We start from the raw sequence: 15,632 nt of genomic DNA, 5'->3' as shown, positions 1-15,632 counted from the left end.
CATATGTGCTCCTAGGCTGGTGGTTTAGACCCTGGGGAGCTCTGGCTGGTTGGCATTGTTGCTCTCCTCCTGGGGCCACCAACCCTTTCGGCTCTTTCAGTCTACTTTCTAACTTCTCCATTTTTGTTGTTTCAAATTTTTGGGCTAATCTCCTTATCAGTGAGTAAATACCATGTGTGTTCTTTTGTGATTGGGTTACCTCACTCAGGATGATATTTTCTAGTTCCATCCATTCACCTAAGAATTTCTCGAATTCATTATTTTTAATAGCTGAGTAATATTCCATTGTGTAAATGTACCACATTTTTTTGTATCCATTCCTCTGTTGAAGGACATCTGGGTTCTTTCCAGCTTCTGGCTATTATAAATAAGGCTGCTATGAACATAGTGGAGCATATGTCTTTGTTATTTGTTGGGGCATTTTCTGGGTATATGCCCAGGAGTGGTATAGCTGGGTCCTCAGGTAGTGCTATGTCCAATTTTCTGAGGAACCGCCAGGCTGACTTCCAAAGTGGTTGTACCAGCTTGCAACCCCACCAACAATGGAGGAGTGTTCCTCTTTCTTCACATCCTCGCCAGCATCTACTATCACCTGAGTTTTTGATCTTAGCCATTCTGACTGGTGTGAGGTGGTATCTCAGTGTTGTTTTGATTTGCATTTCCCTGATGACTAAGGATGTTGAGCATTTCTTAAGGTGCTTCTCAGCCATTCCAGTTTTCTCAGTTGAGAATTCTTTGTTTAGCTCTGTACCCCATTTTTTAATGCCTCCCAGAATTTTTAATCACATTCCTCTGCCTCTTTGCTTCTGAAAGGGTGCAAACCCTTAGGCAGGCTTCTTCCCTGGAGTATCAAGTATCTACAGGATTAGGCACGTCCTCTCCAACTGAGGCCAGACAAGAGAGTCTTCTGTTACATATGTGTGTGGGACCTCAGACAAGCCTGTGTATTCTGTTTGGTTGGTGGCTTTGTCTCTAGGAGCTCCCAGGGGTCTGGGTAAGTTGACTCTTCCTATGGGGTTGCCATCCCCTTCAGCTCCTTCAGTCCTTCCTCTAACTCTTCCACAGGGTTCCCTAAACTCAGTCCAGTGGTTGGCTGTAAGTATCTATATCTGTCTCAGTCAGGTGCTGGTAGAGTCTCTCACAGGACAGCCATGCTAGACTCCCATCTACAAGCACAACACAGCATCTGTAACAGTGTTAGAATTTGGTGACTGGCCAAAGGAAAGATCCCAAGTTGGGCCATTCACTGGAAAGCCTTTCCTTCAGTCTCTGCTCCATTTTTGTCCTTGCATTTCTTTTAGATGGGAACAAATCTAGTTCAGAAAATTTGAAGGTGGCATGGTGACCCCATCCTTCCACTGGGGGCTCTGTCTATCTGCTGGAGCTGATCTCTTCAGGTTCTGTCTCTCTGTTGGGCATTTCAACTTAGGTCACCCCCATTGTGTCCTGGGATCCTTTCACATTCCAGGTCTCTGGGACTATCTAGAGGGTACCCATACCACTCACCTCCGGAAGCTGCATATTTTCATTCATTCTCCTGGACATCTGGGATTCTCCTCTGTTTCCCCCCTCATACCTGTTCCTGCCCCCTTTTCCCTTCTCCCTACTTTCTTGACCCAGGTCCCTCCCTACCTATGCCTCCTGTGATTATTTTGTTTCCCCTTCTAAGTAGGATTGAAGCATCCTCATTTGGGCCTTCCTTCTCGATAAACTTCTTACAATCTGTGGGTTGATTCATAGGAATGTTGTACATTTTGGAAAATATCCATTTATCAATGAATATATAACATGCATGTCCTTTTGGGTCTGGGTTACCTCACTCAGGATGATATTTTCTAGTTCCATCCATTGGCCTGCAGAATTTATGTTGTTCTCATTTTTAATAGCTGAATAGTATTCCACTGTGTAAATGAACTACATTTTCTATATCCATTCTTCAGTTGATAGACACATGGAGAGTTTCCAGCTTCTGGCTATTACAAATCAGGTTGTTATGAACATAGTGGAGCATGTGTCCTTGAGGTATGGTAGAGGATTTTTTTTTTTTTTTTTTTTTTTTTTTTTTTATAAGCCCAGGAGCAGTAAAACTTGAGTCTTCAGGTAGAACTATTTCTTATTTACTGAGGAAGTATTCTAAAGGAAGTATCTTAAATATACTCATAATGGTATTGTGGGCTCTTAAGCTTGGCTCAGATTTTCAATTGCTCTTGTACTTACTTCCTCTTGACCCCTCCGTGGGTCCTGTATCAGCCTGCCTTTGGTTGAGAGCAGGTCATTGTTTGCTGACTCCACTCACTTGTTGCTAGTCTTATTCAAATTGCTTGAGGATTCAGGAGGATCTTAGCTCAGCTTTATTCAACATTTCCCTCTCTTCCACATCCACTCATCTGAACTAGGATGTACGATTGTACCATGATTTCTACCTGTCAACAATTCTCTTTCAGAAGAAAATACTGAGAGATAATTAGGCAATGTGAGAAGGAGCCCTGCAGTGTGAGAACACAGGATCTACCATCCTCCCATCTAATCCCAGCAGGGTCTCCTGCATTCTCCAGCAGGAAAGAAGCCAAGTGAGACAGCTGGCTGCCCCTGAATCTTTATTTTGAAGATTAAAAAGAAAAAAAAAACGTGTTAGGTGTGTGTGCATATACATCCACATTTGTGTGTGTGTAGTTGTCACTGGAGTTGTCATCGGAGTATAGAAGAAACTACTGGGTTCCCAGAGATGGACTTATAGGCAATTGAGGAAAATCTGGCATGAGTTGCGTGTTGAGAACTGGAGTAATATGCAAGATCAACATGCTTTCTTTGGTGTCTTTTTAAAAAATACTATATTTACGTTTTCCCTTCCTGTCTGCCCTACAATTCCTCCCATATACCATCTAAAATTTGTGGTCTCATATTCTTTAATACACACACACCTACACACATAAAAACACATACAAACACATACAGACACAAACACAAAAACACATACACACAGAGATACAAACAGACATACATGTGCCCGCATGCGCGCGCGCGCGCGCGCGCACACACACACATTTATGAGTCAATTTCCTGTTACTTATATGCATGTGTGTTTAGGATTGACCACTTGAAGTTAGATAACCTATCAAATATCTCTTCCTAGAAAAGTTATTTTCCATCTTTTATCTGTCATTAATTACCTGAAGCTTTCATTATATCAGCCTTGTGAGATTTTCACCATTCTGCTCTGAAATGTCAACTGCTTTTTTATAAAATTTCAGGCTTTATTTAGGTTGATATTATTGTTGAGATTACATGGGCACAGATTTCTTGTCATATAAATATAACAGAGTATTTCCAAGTAGATGCCCTGGCCTTCTGGCTTTGCTCTCTTTCCATTCTGGTGTAGGGACTGTGTTGTAGATGTATCAGTTTGGACTTTTCACTCCATAGTCAATTGTTCTCTGAGTTTTAAATGGCTGCAGAGTCCTGTAATGGTCATTGTCTGGTGAAAAAGAAAACTTCTTTGATGAAACTTACCTGTGGTTATAAGCATCAATATTTAAAATGCAGTTGAACATTGTACTATTTTGAGAATGTAGGAGTAATAGATTCTACTCTAAGGTCCGTTGCATTATCAGCCACATATAAAGGGAAAAGTTTGCAGCACAACCATAAATGACTTCCTACTGAGATGTCTTGACATCCAAATAACTGGCCATAGATTACCTTTAGAATATAATTGCCTTTGTTATATCTTCTGAAATATCTTGCTGGCTAGTCATTGTTATGCTCCATAGTCAATAATGCTACATAGGAGTGCTAATTACATTTCTCACTTGGCAATTTGTATAGAATCTTCCAATACAATGAGAGGTAGTCCTCGGGGAGTAAAATTTAAGGTCAGTTCTAGATTAAATTCTCTATGTCCTGTATCCAAAGTATAGTGTCTTCAGCAGTGGGATCTCACCTTCATTTTCTGTGCTCATAACCACTGAGATATCACTCTGAATATATGGTTCTTTCTCCTCATCCGTCTCCTTCACCTGCTCCTCTGCTTCTACCTCCTCTTTTCTTTGTCCTTCACTTCCTCCTCTTCCTTCTCCTCTCTTTTTCATCTTCTTTGTCTTCTTCTTTGTCTTCTTCCTCCTCCTCTTCTTTGTCCTTGTTCTTCTTCTCCTGCTTCTCCTCCTTCTCCTGTTTCTCCTCTTTTTTTGTCTTCCTTACATTGACTTCATTTACCTCCCTGTTGCTAGCCAGTTTACAATTTGCATTAAATTACTAGAAACAAAATAAAAAAGAGAAGGGAGGTGATTAATCTTATCATTGTGCTTTCTATTATCCCGGTGTGAATGTATTAGAAGGCAGAGCCCTTAAGCAGTAATAGAAACAGGATCCACATTTCTATGCAACCAAGTATTCTTGTGTTGGTCTTTATCTATCTAATTGTTTCTCATAGCCATAGGACTGGAGTGCAGATCCCAGATTACAGGTCATGGTGTGGACCAGAAGATAGAATGCAGTGGGTACGGAGCAAACCTTTGAAATGGTCTTATTACAGAAAAGATGGTTGAAGAGATGTGAGGTTCTCTTGCCAAATGCCTTCTGCTATTTAGTGGTCTTTAATTCTGATGGGTTGTATATACAAAGCAACATTTTAAAAACTCAGATGCATCTTACCAGTGACCAACAAGATTCTTCCAAACCTTCATTAAAAAAAAAAACAAAAAAACAAAAAAAACTATGGGACATATGAGATGTAGAAGACAATTTGGTATTTAAGGTGCTTTCCATGCCAGCATGAAGACCGAAGATTAATTCCTACAAACTATACAAAAACCTAACATGGTGTAATGCACTTGCAATCTCTACCCTGGGAAGTCATAGATAGATAATTCCCTAGGGGCATTCTTGACAGACGGCTTAGCAAAAACGCTAACTTTTAAGCCAGCTATAAACTCTTTCTCAAATAAGGAAAGAAAAAGAGGTATATAGAGCTTCATAAAGAATGAATAATAACTACTTTAAAATGAAAGTTTACTTTACTCCAAGGGAGTCTTACTGAGGAAAGAAACTTCTAGCACTAGGCTGCATGCCCACCAGTAGATGGCCAGCAGAAGAAGAACTCAACTGTATCTTTAGAGGATCCTTGTTTCACAATGCACTGTCAGGCTATTTATTTTTTTAACATTTTGTATATTTATTTTTGTTTTATTTTATCTTTCAAAAATATTTGCACATATATTATCAGTTCTGTTTCTTATTGTTAGGCGAGACTTCCTGAGTATGCAAGGAAGTGTGTCTCTGTATCTATATTTGTTTCTTGTACATTTTTCTTTCTGCTTGTTTGTTTTGTCCTAATCTGATGTGTTAGTTTTTGTTTTCTCTTATTTTATTATTATCTCTTTGAATCCTCATTATTTTCTAATAAAACACAGAGAGGCAGTGGATACAAATAGAATGATTGTTGGCAAGAACTTGGAGGAGTATGGAGTGGGTAAACCATAATCAGGAAATAATATGTGGGAGAAAAAAATCTATTTTTAATAAAGAGAAAAATAAATTTATTTCTAATTTCAAAAAGACACTCAGTATTTTTCTTGGGACAAAAACAGTCACAAGATCAAATAAGTTGTAATAAAATTTTCTGTTCCTTATCATTATGGGCATACACTGCTTCTAATACTACCATAAGTAAACTCAAGTACCTAAATAAAGCTGGATCTCACATTGTATCTCTTCTACATGAAGATTGTACCACTCTTCCCAAGGTATTATGGGAGAATAAGAGAATGCATTGGGTTCTTGGGATTACTAAAACATGATACTCTTTTTCTCTAACTCTACAAATGCTGCTGATTTTATAGGACTATGCATACATAATGATTATACTATAATCATGTCCCAGAATAACCAGAGAAAGGGCTAAAAATGTTACTTTCTTCCCTTCTCATATAACAGATCATAATATGGTAATTACATTGCCACTTATGTGGTATCATGATAATTAGCTTAATCAACTTGACAATGATTGTAATGAGACCAATGCATTTGGCAGGCAGAAATGTTCAGAGTGGAAAACTCTAAAATCTCTGTTACTGTGATTAAATGTCTTGATTCCTTTCACTTTGGTGACACAAAACTAACATTATTACAAAACAAATTTGACCATTTCAAATATTGGCTTCAATACTCTCAAATCTCCTCACTTCTTAACAACCAATATTTAAGTTTCTTTGTTGGTGTCCAGGGCCTCTGAAAATATCATATGATCAGTTTCTAGGATTCCTGCTCACAGCTGTCTAGATACCATTAAGAAAGATAGATTATGAAGACATGGACTCAGCCAAAACAGTAGCTTATGTACTTTCCCTCAAGAATATGTTGTCTCTGAACATGTGACTATGGGGACATTTCAAGTTCAGCCAAAGAACACACTTGAGAATGGGTGAAAGGCGAATCTCTTCCTCTGCTTTTTCACATACTGATATGTCATGATTATTATTGAAACTGCAACCAACAGTTTACAAGAGCTATGAATAATTTAGTTGACATATATTCACACACACATACACACACACACATATACACACACACACACACACACACACATATATATATATATATATATATATATATATATAATTTTGAAATAGATATTTGGGTCAAATGTAGTTAACTGTCTCATCTTTTAAAAGACCTTTTTATTTTCTCTAGTAGAATGAGTACATAAGTGACCTTATTCACAAGAGTAAATGTCATCCTGTCACCTAAGCTTGCAAATTTTCCAAAACAAGCTCATTAGCAAATAATGATGCCAGAAGAGTAACTTTTTAAATGTCAATAAATACATTTTACATCTTTCTGATAATCTCTGGAATGCAAGCAGGTAATTATCAGAGGAATGCATTTCTCTGTAGATAATTCTGTAACACTTCAAAAGTCATATTTAAAACAAAGCATATCAACGGTTCTTCTTTCTCACAGTGTGAGATTCTTAATAATATTCTCATCTATACATGACCTATTTACAGAGACGCTGCTGATGGCATGTAACAAGCGTGAAATAATAGCAAAATTCTCAGTAATATCTGGTTCAGCCATTTCATTGTGTCTCCAAATTATTTCAAAAAGTTTTCTGTGCTCAAGTTTCAAGAAAAGAAACTGGTATGGGATGAGTGGGTGGGGAAGTTGAGAGAGATTAAATGCTTATGCGCATGCACGTGTGTGCACACCACAAAAACACACAAACATACACACACACACAAACACACACACACACACAAACACACACACAACCCAGAAGGGAAGGGAGGGAGGGAGGGAGGGAGGGAGGGAGGGAGGGAGGGAGGGAGGTAGGTTCAAGGCCATAGCAGAGTTATAAAAAAAAAAAAAAAAAACCAAAACAAAACGATCAAGATTCACTTAGTACACATGTATATAAGTGACTTTGAATACCTTTTGTTCATGGTGATGGGTAGGTACATGTTTCTATGTCTTAATGTATTCAGCAAATTTTCTTAGTAAAAAGTTTAATCTGGGTTTTAGGTGTTAAGGGAAAGTTTAGGTGGTCATTTTAAAGAAATTGGAGCTATTTCAAATATACTTCAATAAATAAGTATAAAAAAGAAGAAGAGATTATTTATTACAATGTAATATCAATAGTTAACATTCGACTTTAAATGAGTTATCTAGGGACACCAGTAGAAGTCTCTTTTAGGGAAAGAGACTTTATATTTAATTCCTGAAGACTTATTTAATGACCAATGGCTCCTTATGTTTCAGGACTCTCAATGACTTTAGTAGGCTTTTGATAAATGAAAAATAAATAAATTTGAATTTGTAGAGTTTAATCCTTAAAACAGGGAGCACTGTTTAACTGCCAAATGCTGCACTCTATTTCTTCTGTTTTTCTAGCACAGTATTATAATTCTGAAATAAGTCCCATACTTGAAGGAATTCTAAATAAATAGAATAAAAGACTCTACAGAATTTCCAATGTGAATGGTATAGTATCAGAACAAAGCCCTGACATAATCCTATTTATAGGGTATGATATAGTAGCTGTGACCTCATATATAGTAGTAAGTGAATGATACGCACTGTCCTGAGGTGGTTCATCCATTCTCTTTCCTAGGAGCAGCTTCCCAATACTCTCACTCTCTTTTAAGTTTCTGGACATTCTATGGTATCTTCTACAACTGAAAAACGAATGATATTTACAAATGGTAAGTTATGTGATTGTTTTGCTCAATGAAATGTAACAGCTGAGGCAAGGTCTGTGAAATCCAATACTCGGCAGCATATATGAAGACATGCATTCTAAAAACATTGCCATTATCTTTGGAACTTTTAAAGGAGATATTCCATAAACATAGATGGCTGTTAGGCAATCAATGAAAGATGAAAGTTTGAAAGTTTTCTTCTTGTTCCTTAACTTTCCTGAACTATGCAATCCACTTGGCACTGAGAGGTGCCGACAAGCATGCTGGGTTCTCTATCCATTCTTATTTTCTACTTCCAGGGAGGGTATTAGGGTCTTCTCTGTCCAAAGTGATTACTAACTGTGAAAATCAAATCATTATTGATTTGTTTGCAAACCTGACTTTTCCAAAAGAATGACACAAAGAACACAATACCAAGCTAGTGTGTTTATCCGGAGCATTCAATAATATAAGTTTAAACACAAACACTGGATAAAGAAAATGAAATCCCTTGTTAAGTGAAGATAAAATATTACATAAATATTGATTTTTTAAAGAAAAATGAGAGAAACCAGAGCACAATCAAATTTCTCAATAAGAATCTTGTGATCACTGTACATTTTATTTATATGATTGTAGCTTCACCTTGTTTTCTACTTCTAGATATTTTCATAACAAATTTCGTAGAGGTCTGTTTTTTGATCAATCTTTATTCCTTACAAAAAACAAACCTAAAATAAAAGTTAAAAATACAACTTAAAATAGTAACGTTTCAAGCAGTTGGTTTCCCCAGAATGTCCCTTTGTTTGTTGTGGGCACTTTTTTCTGGTGAAAGAATTTACTACCTGTATGTTGCAAGTCACTTTTTTGGGGAGAATCAGAGTTATAAGAAAAAGTGAGTGGGGAGGGTGATAGAGTAGGAGTTGTGGATGGTGGAGAGGGTATGAGAAGTGGATATAGGCAAGCACATTGTATGTATGCATGAACTGCTGAAAGAAGAAATAACCAAGGTCAAGATAACTTATTTTTATTTTTGTGTGAACATTTTTTTAGTTGAAAGTAGACTATTCTCTTATATAATAGGTCCCAACAATAGTTTTCTTTCCCTCTAGTCTTCTTATCCCTATCCCCACATCCCCTCTCTCCCTAATCTACTTGCCCTTAGTTTTCTCTTCATAAGAGAAGAGGAAACATGGAAATATAAAGACAAAATTTACATATTAGGATTTATTGTATGGTCTTTAGACTTTCTATGATGCTTATTTTGATCTTTCCTGTCCTATAATTTTAGAGTGTTACCAAAAAGCATTATCAACAGAAGTTTTGTGTAATTAAGTATATAGATAATGTGAATATGCTTTCTTAGAGATTATAGAAAACAATTTTTAAATATATTATCAGATGTTGCAGTTTGGTCTGTTGCTATATATTGTAATGCTAAGTGCAGGCCATCAAGACCTAGTTGCTCCAAAGATGAGAGATTCAACATGTAGACTCAAGTGATACTATGCTACTTTTTTCCCAAGTTATTTCTGATTGGTGAATAAAAATACTAAAAGCCACTAGCTGAGCAGTAAAGTCATAGGCAGGGTTTAAGATTTCAGGCTTGGGAAGAAGCATGAGGGGAAGGAGAGAAAGGTAAGGAGAGGAGGAAGCCACCATGAGATAGGTGAGTGATGCAGTAATGGCTCTGTGATTGGTTAATTGGAGTTAAGAGGAGCCCAGATAAAATATGGCAAATTATATAATATGATTATTGACTGGGAAATATACACAATAGTATAGTAGATAGATACCTGCTCATCTCTTGTGCTGATTAAGGCTTATTGTAAATATAATAGTTGTGTGTGTCTTTTGTCCAGAAACTAAATGGTAAAAGGCAAGGTAAAAACTCTTTATTGGGAATAAAATAGTCTACAATAATCAATGGTAATATAGACAATTTTATTTATATTAACAAATCAGGATCTATATAATCAGTTTTATATCATGCAGACTTTAGAGAAAATATAAATTCTAACATGTTTTTAAGTTATATTTCCTAATAAATCTTAACAGTCATTTCATCTACCTATCCCATAAGAGAATATAGAACAAAATCATCTCAATTTTTAGGATGTGGCCTAACAAAATCAGGAATTGGAAATTCAATGTTGCTTCAGACTCAAGAACAATCACCTTAAATGTGAATCAAGGGGCTCTCGGGTTTAATAAGAAGATATGGATCAATGGGCCATGGGATAACATCAAAGACAGTGATAAATTTTTACCCTTTGCAACAGTACAGCTGGAAGAAATCCCAGAGATGGGAAGGAAAAGTTTAAGCTGTGCAAAATCTCTCTGAATGTGTGTGCTACAAAAACTGATGGTTCCAGAGTTTAGATGAACCGCTTTGAAGCTGACCCAGTGCTAACTTTTCTTTAATTGAAACTTTGAAAAATCTTTGGAAAATAAGAGCAGAGTGAATCAGCCTGTCCTTACCTTGTGAGGTTCATTGCTTTTGGTCTATGTGGCATAACAAAATATCACATACTATTATGTTTTGAAAACAGAATGTACTTCTTTACTCTTCTGGGGCTACAAACCCAATCACACTGCGAGAATGATTGGTTATTGGAGATATCTCTTCTTGGTTTATAGATAATTGTCTTCTCAGCTGTCACAAAGTGAAGAGAGAAAGAGAAAAAAGTTCTTTGCTGTCTTCTTTTACTTTTCTTTTTATTTCTTTACTTTTATTTTATTGTTTTTATTGTTTTGCTAAGGACAATAAAAGTTTATTTCACTGAAATAACATGTCTCAACTGTGGAATCATTTATTATCTTTTCCTTCCTCTAATCTATGCGACACACACACACACACACACACACACACACACACACTATTCTCATTTATATCATGTCAAATTGAACAATAATAAGTGATTATAAATGCATAATAATTTGGTTTGTAAGTAAACCGTGTGCTTTCACTAGAGATGGGAATCTGAGACAGGTTTTGCGTTTGGCTTGACTTGATATATCATCTTCACAGAGCAAGTATTACAAAAGCCAAAAACTGAAAATCCTATCAAGAATAAAAACAGTCCTAGCCTGCTTTAACTCAATGGCAGGCCAACATGCATGAAAGGTAAACAGTGTTTTCACTACTGGGTATTCAAGAGAGCAGGATAGACCCTTGTCACCAATGTCTGTTTAGAGGACTTGTGAGAGATGGAGCACTGACCAGACAGAGAATAGAAATGACTTGTCACTAAAGGCAGAGTCTCAGCATGACTTCAGTCAACATTAACCAAGGGGACTGAAAGAGGGTGGTCATCTTAATTTGAGTTTTATTTCTATGAAGGGACTCCATGACTAAGGCAACACTTATAAAGATAAATATTTCATTGGGGCTGGCTTACCACTTCAGAGGTTCAGTCCATTATCATGGTGGGAAGCATGGCAGTGTACAGGCAGACATGGGGCTGAAGAAAGGAGAGTTCTACATCTTGATCCAAAGGCAGCAGCAGGAGACTCCCTCTTCCATACTGGGCAGAGCTTGAACAATAAGATCCCTCAAAGCCCACCTACTCATTGACATACTTCCTCCATCAAGACCAGAGCTCCTAATAGTGACACTTCCCATGAACAAAGCATATTCAAATCACCACATTCTACTCCCTGACATTTAGGTTTGTTCAAATGTATGAGTCTGTGGTGGTCCTATCTGGCAATAGCGTAATACAATATACATTTAGTCTCCCTTCAAATGTCTCCATCGTGTATAACAGTTTCAACAATGTTAAAAGTTCGAAGTTCAAAGCCTCTCCTAATATTCATGCCATCTCTTAACTGTAATTTTATATAAATTTAAAATGAAAACTATATCACATACCTTGAACACATTATGGAACAGGATACACATTATTATTTCAAAATGTCATAGTGAAGAAATACTCGAACAAAGATGATACAAAACCAGATAGGCAAACTACAAATCACATCTCATTTAGTTTTTTTTTTTTTTTGTGTGTGTGTTCTGTTTTTTTTTCTTTTTGTTTGTTTGTTTGTTTGTTTTATGTATATGAGAGCACTGTCACTGTCTTCAGACACACCAGAAGAAGGCATTGGATCCCATTACAGATGATTGTGAGCCACCGTGTGGTTGCTGGGAATTAAACTCAGGAGGAGGATAAGACAGTGCTCTTATCCATTGAGCCCCAAACTACATCTCTATGTCTAATATCCAATTCCTTTTGGCACAAATGACTATAAAAAACTTCTTTAACTTGGCCTGGTTCCACTCCCTGTCAACACTCCCTGTCACTTTCCTCCACAGGTATCCTACATCTCTGTCATCTATAACACCTTGGGATCTCCAAGGCAACTTCAACTCTACTGCTTCTTGTTCCAGTTCAGTTTACTGTTCTTGTTCAGTGACTGGGACACATGATCTTCTGAGTTCCCCCATAAGGCTTGGGTCACTTCTCCAGCTCTGTATATTCTAGTTGACTCTACTGCTGGTGTTCTTCTTGGTGGTCATTCCATTTTACTGGTATCCCCAATATACTGGCATCTTCTGCTGCAAAAAGGCTTCACTAATAGCCTCTCAGAGGCTCTCTTCATGGTGCCAAGCCTCAACTTCTTTGCATGACCCTTTCAATCCTGAGAAATCAATTACAACTGAGGCTGCAATTCACCAATGGCCTTCCATGACCTCTCACAGTGCAAAGCCTCAGATGTTCTCCATGATTCCTTCATGCCTTCAAAACCAGTACCATATGGGTGACTCTTAAACATTACAAGTCAAGCTTCAGAACTATGTACAACCTTGGTTATCTCTGGAACTCAGCTTCTATGTGCTCTGGGAAAACACTTCCCAGATTTAACTTCAGTGATGTTGGTCTCTTCTTAATCACCACGAAAATCTAGCCCCAGCTAACCAGCATCAATTGTCACAGTAACAGCTTCTATTGTGTTTTTTTTTATATGTGTGTTTCATTTTAAATTTAAACAAAATTCTAGTACACAACAGTTTCCACATCCGTGGACATTTCTCTGCTTTGTATATAATCATTCCTATCCTCCACAGAAAGGCTGTTTCTGACCCTCTTGTGTGGTGACACAGTGCTCTAGTCCTGATGCTAATAGTTCAGTAGAGATGCCTCAGTGATTTAAGTTGAAAGCAAGACCTTGATATATGGCCATTGCACCTAGAGTGAGAAAAGTACAAATGCCTTTATTTAAAAATACAAAATAAATTATCTGTAGGCATGAACAATGACAGCAGTAGGCCATTCTATATTGTCAGTGGAGTAATTATAGTGATCAGCCGACCTTCTTTTCAGTCATTTTCTTTAAGTGACTTCTCTGAAGTTATCAGTGAAGAACATGCCTTGAGCTTCCAGTCACACCCAGTTCATTGATAAGGGCAAAGCACTATTTTAGGAGTTAGAACATGCCACCTCCCATACACCTTCCCTTTCCATCCATTGCACCCATTCCAGGGTCCTTCACTTCTTTAAGGATTTCTGTTGCTACATTTTTGACTGTAGTTAGCAAGGAGGCCACCCCAGCAGCAGCCACTGAAGCAGTCTTACAATCTTTGTTAGATTAATGATTCCCTTTTGTATCATGTTTACAAAATATTCAACATGGCATCATAAACAACTTCTAAGGAAGTCTGCAGAATTTTTTAAACTATCCAAGATCCTTCAATTCCTGCATTCTTAGCAATTGTCGTTGGAGGAATTTTGAGTGCTCTTTTAATCATTTCTGTACATATTTTATGATCTTCAATAGCAAGCTTTAATGTATCCAAGGCTGGGATGCCTTGAAGCAAAGCTCACGCTCCTCCCAGCCTAATAACCTGTTCAGCAGCTGCTCATGTAACATTGAAAGCACCTATAACTCTTTCTTATCATTGACTTCAACATCAACCTTCAGCACAGCTACTCCCTCTCAAGTTTAACAAATTTTTCATTCAGCTTTTCATTTTCATGTTCATTAGCTGTGACATCTAGCTGCTCAGTGATTTCTTAAATACATTTGAGCTTCATCACCTTTTCCTTTCAAATCATGGCATCATCTTTAGGGACCATGACTGCTCCAACATTTCCTAAGTCATGAGCTTGAACATCAAGATTTAGATTCAACCCCTCTTCTCCAAACACCACACCACCAGTGTCAATAGCAATATCTTTAAGCTGTTTCTTCCTAGTGGCCCCACACCCTGCAGATTCGACTACTACAAACTGAAGACTAACCTTTAGCCTGGTCAAAACCAGTGTCCTTAGAGCTTCTCGGTCAATATCGATTATGACCAAAGGCTTCCATAATCATTGTCAATTTTAAGAGAAGGTACAATGAACTGAACACTAGAAATTTTCTTTTCACTCAACAAAACATAGCCATCTTGGAATTTAAATTAGTGACCTTTTGATGTATTAATAAAATACAGGGAAATGTATTTTCTATCAAACTTCATGCTATCAAAAATTTCTAACTACTCATTCAGGTTTGTTCCGTTCTTCACTGTGATGGCATTTTTTTCTTCCGACCATTTTCTTTGCTTCAGAAATGATGTTTCTGTCTTTGTCTCCATTTGCAGAAATTGTGCCAACCTGAAGAATTTCTTCAGGGGTTGTCGCAGGTTTAGATTGTTTCCTAAGTTCAGCAATTATAGCATCAATGGCTAAAATCACAACTGACTGGATTTGCACTGGATTGGCCTTCCTTGCCAATAGAACATGCCAGAGCAACAGCAATGGTGGTGCCATCATAAGCCTCTTTGTGTTATTGGCAGCACGCTGAACAAGTTTAGCTCTGATATTTTTGTATTTATCCTTCAAATCAATTGATTTTGTGACAGTGACTACATCCTTTGTTACTTTGGTACTTACTCAACTCTGTTCAAAAGTCACTGGTCTTCCCTTTGGCCCCATTGTAACAGCTACAGCATTGGCTAAAAAGTCTACCTCTTGAAGAAGCCTTTAGGTTTGAGCATCTACACCAAATTTTCCATCTTTGGCATAGGCCTAAGTGAGATGAGGAGCCAGTACCTGAGACACTGGTCTCATCTGGGGAATGACTGTGGGTAGTCAAAGCACTTCTTCAGGGCTGTGACAGGAGCACAGGAGGCAAAGTAGGCCATTGGCTAGTGAGGAAACACCTTTTATTCTTGACTTTAAAGCTAGAGCCACATAGCAGAGGCTGCTGATTTCGGCTGCCTGCTGGGCTAGAACTAGCTGGCTCTCTTGTTCTATTATATCCTTCATTTCTAAGCTTGCCTGTCCTGGAACTTGCTCTCTAAACTGACCTTGTGTAGCAGGATATTTTCCCTGGAAAGTTGGGAGGAGCTAAGATGGGTGGAGTAAGGAGAGGAAGAGGAGGAGTGAGGAGAGGAAAAGGAGAAGGAAGAGGAGGAGAAAAGGAGGTATAGATGTAGGAGGATGGAGAATCACATTTGGATCGAAAGCA

General features: G+C 37.6%; 1 pseudogene; it reads right to left on the bottom strand.

Moving 5' to 3' along the window:
- Positions 1-13,604: 13,604 nt before the first annotated feature.
- LOC117723717 (60 kDa heat shock protein, mitochondrial pseudogene) lies at positions 13,605-15,430 on the bottom strand (annotated as a pseudogene).
- Positions 15,431-15,632: the final 202 nt, after the last annotated feature.

Source organism: Arvicanthis niloticus, chromosome 19 (genome assembly GCF_011762505.2).
Source record: "Arvicanthis niloticus isolate mArvNil1 chromosome 19, mArvNil1.pat.X, whole genome shotgun sequence".
Lineage (NCBI taxonomy): Eukaryota > Metazoa > Chordata > Mammalia > Rodentia > Muridae > Arvicanthis > Arvicanthis niloticus.
Note: the sequence above shows the minus strand (reverse complement) of the source record. Positions and strands in the feature narration are given on the sequence as shown.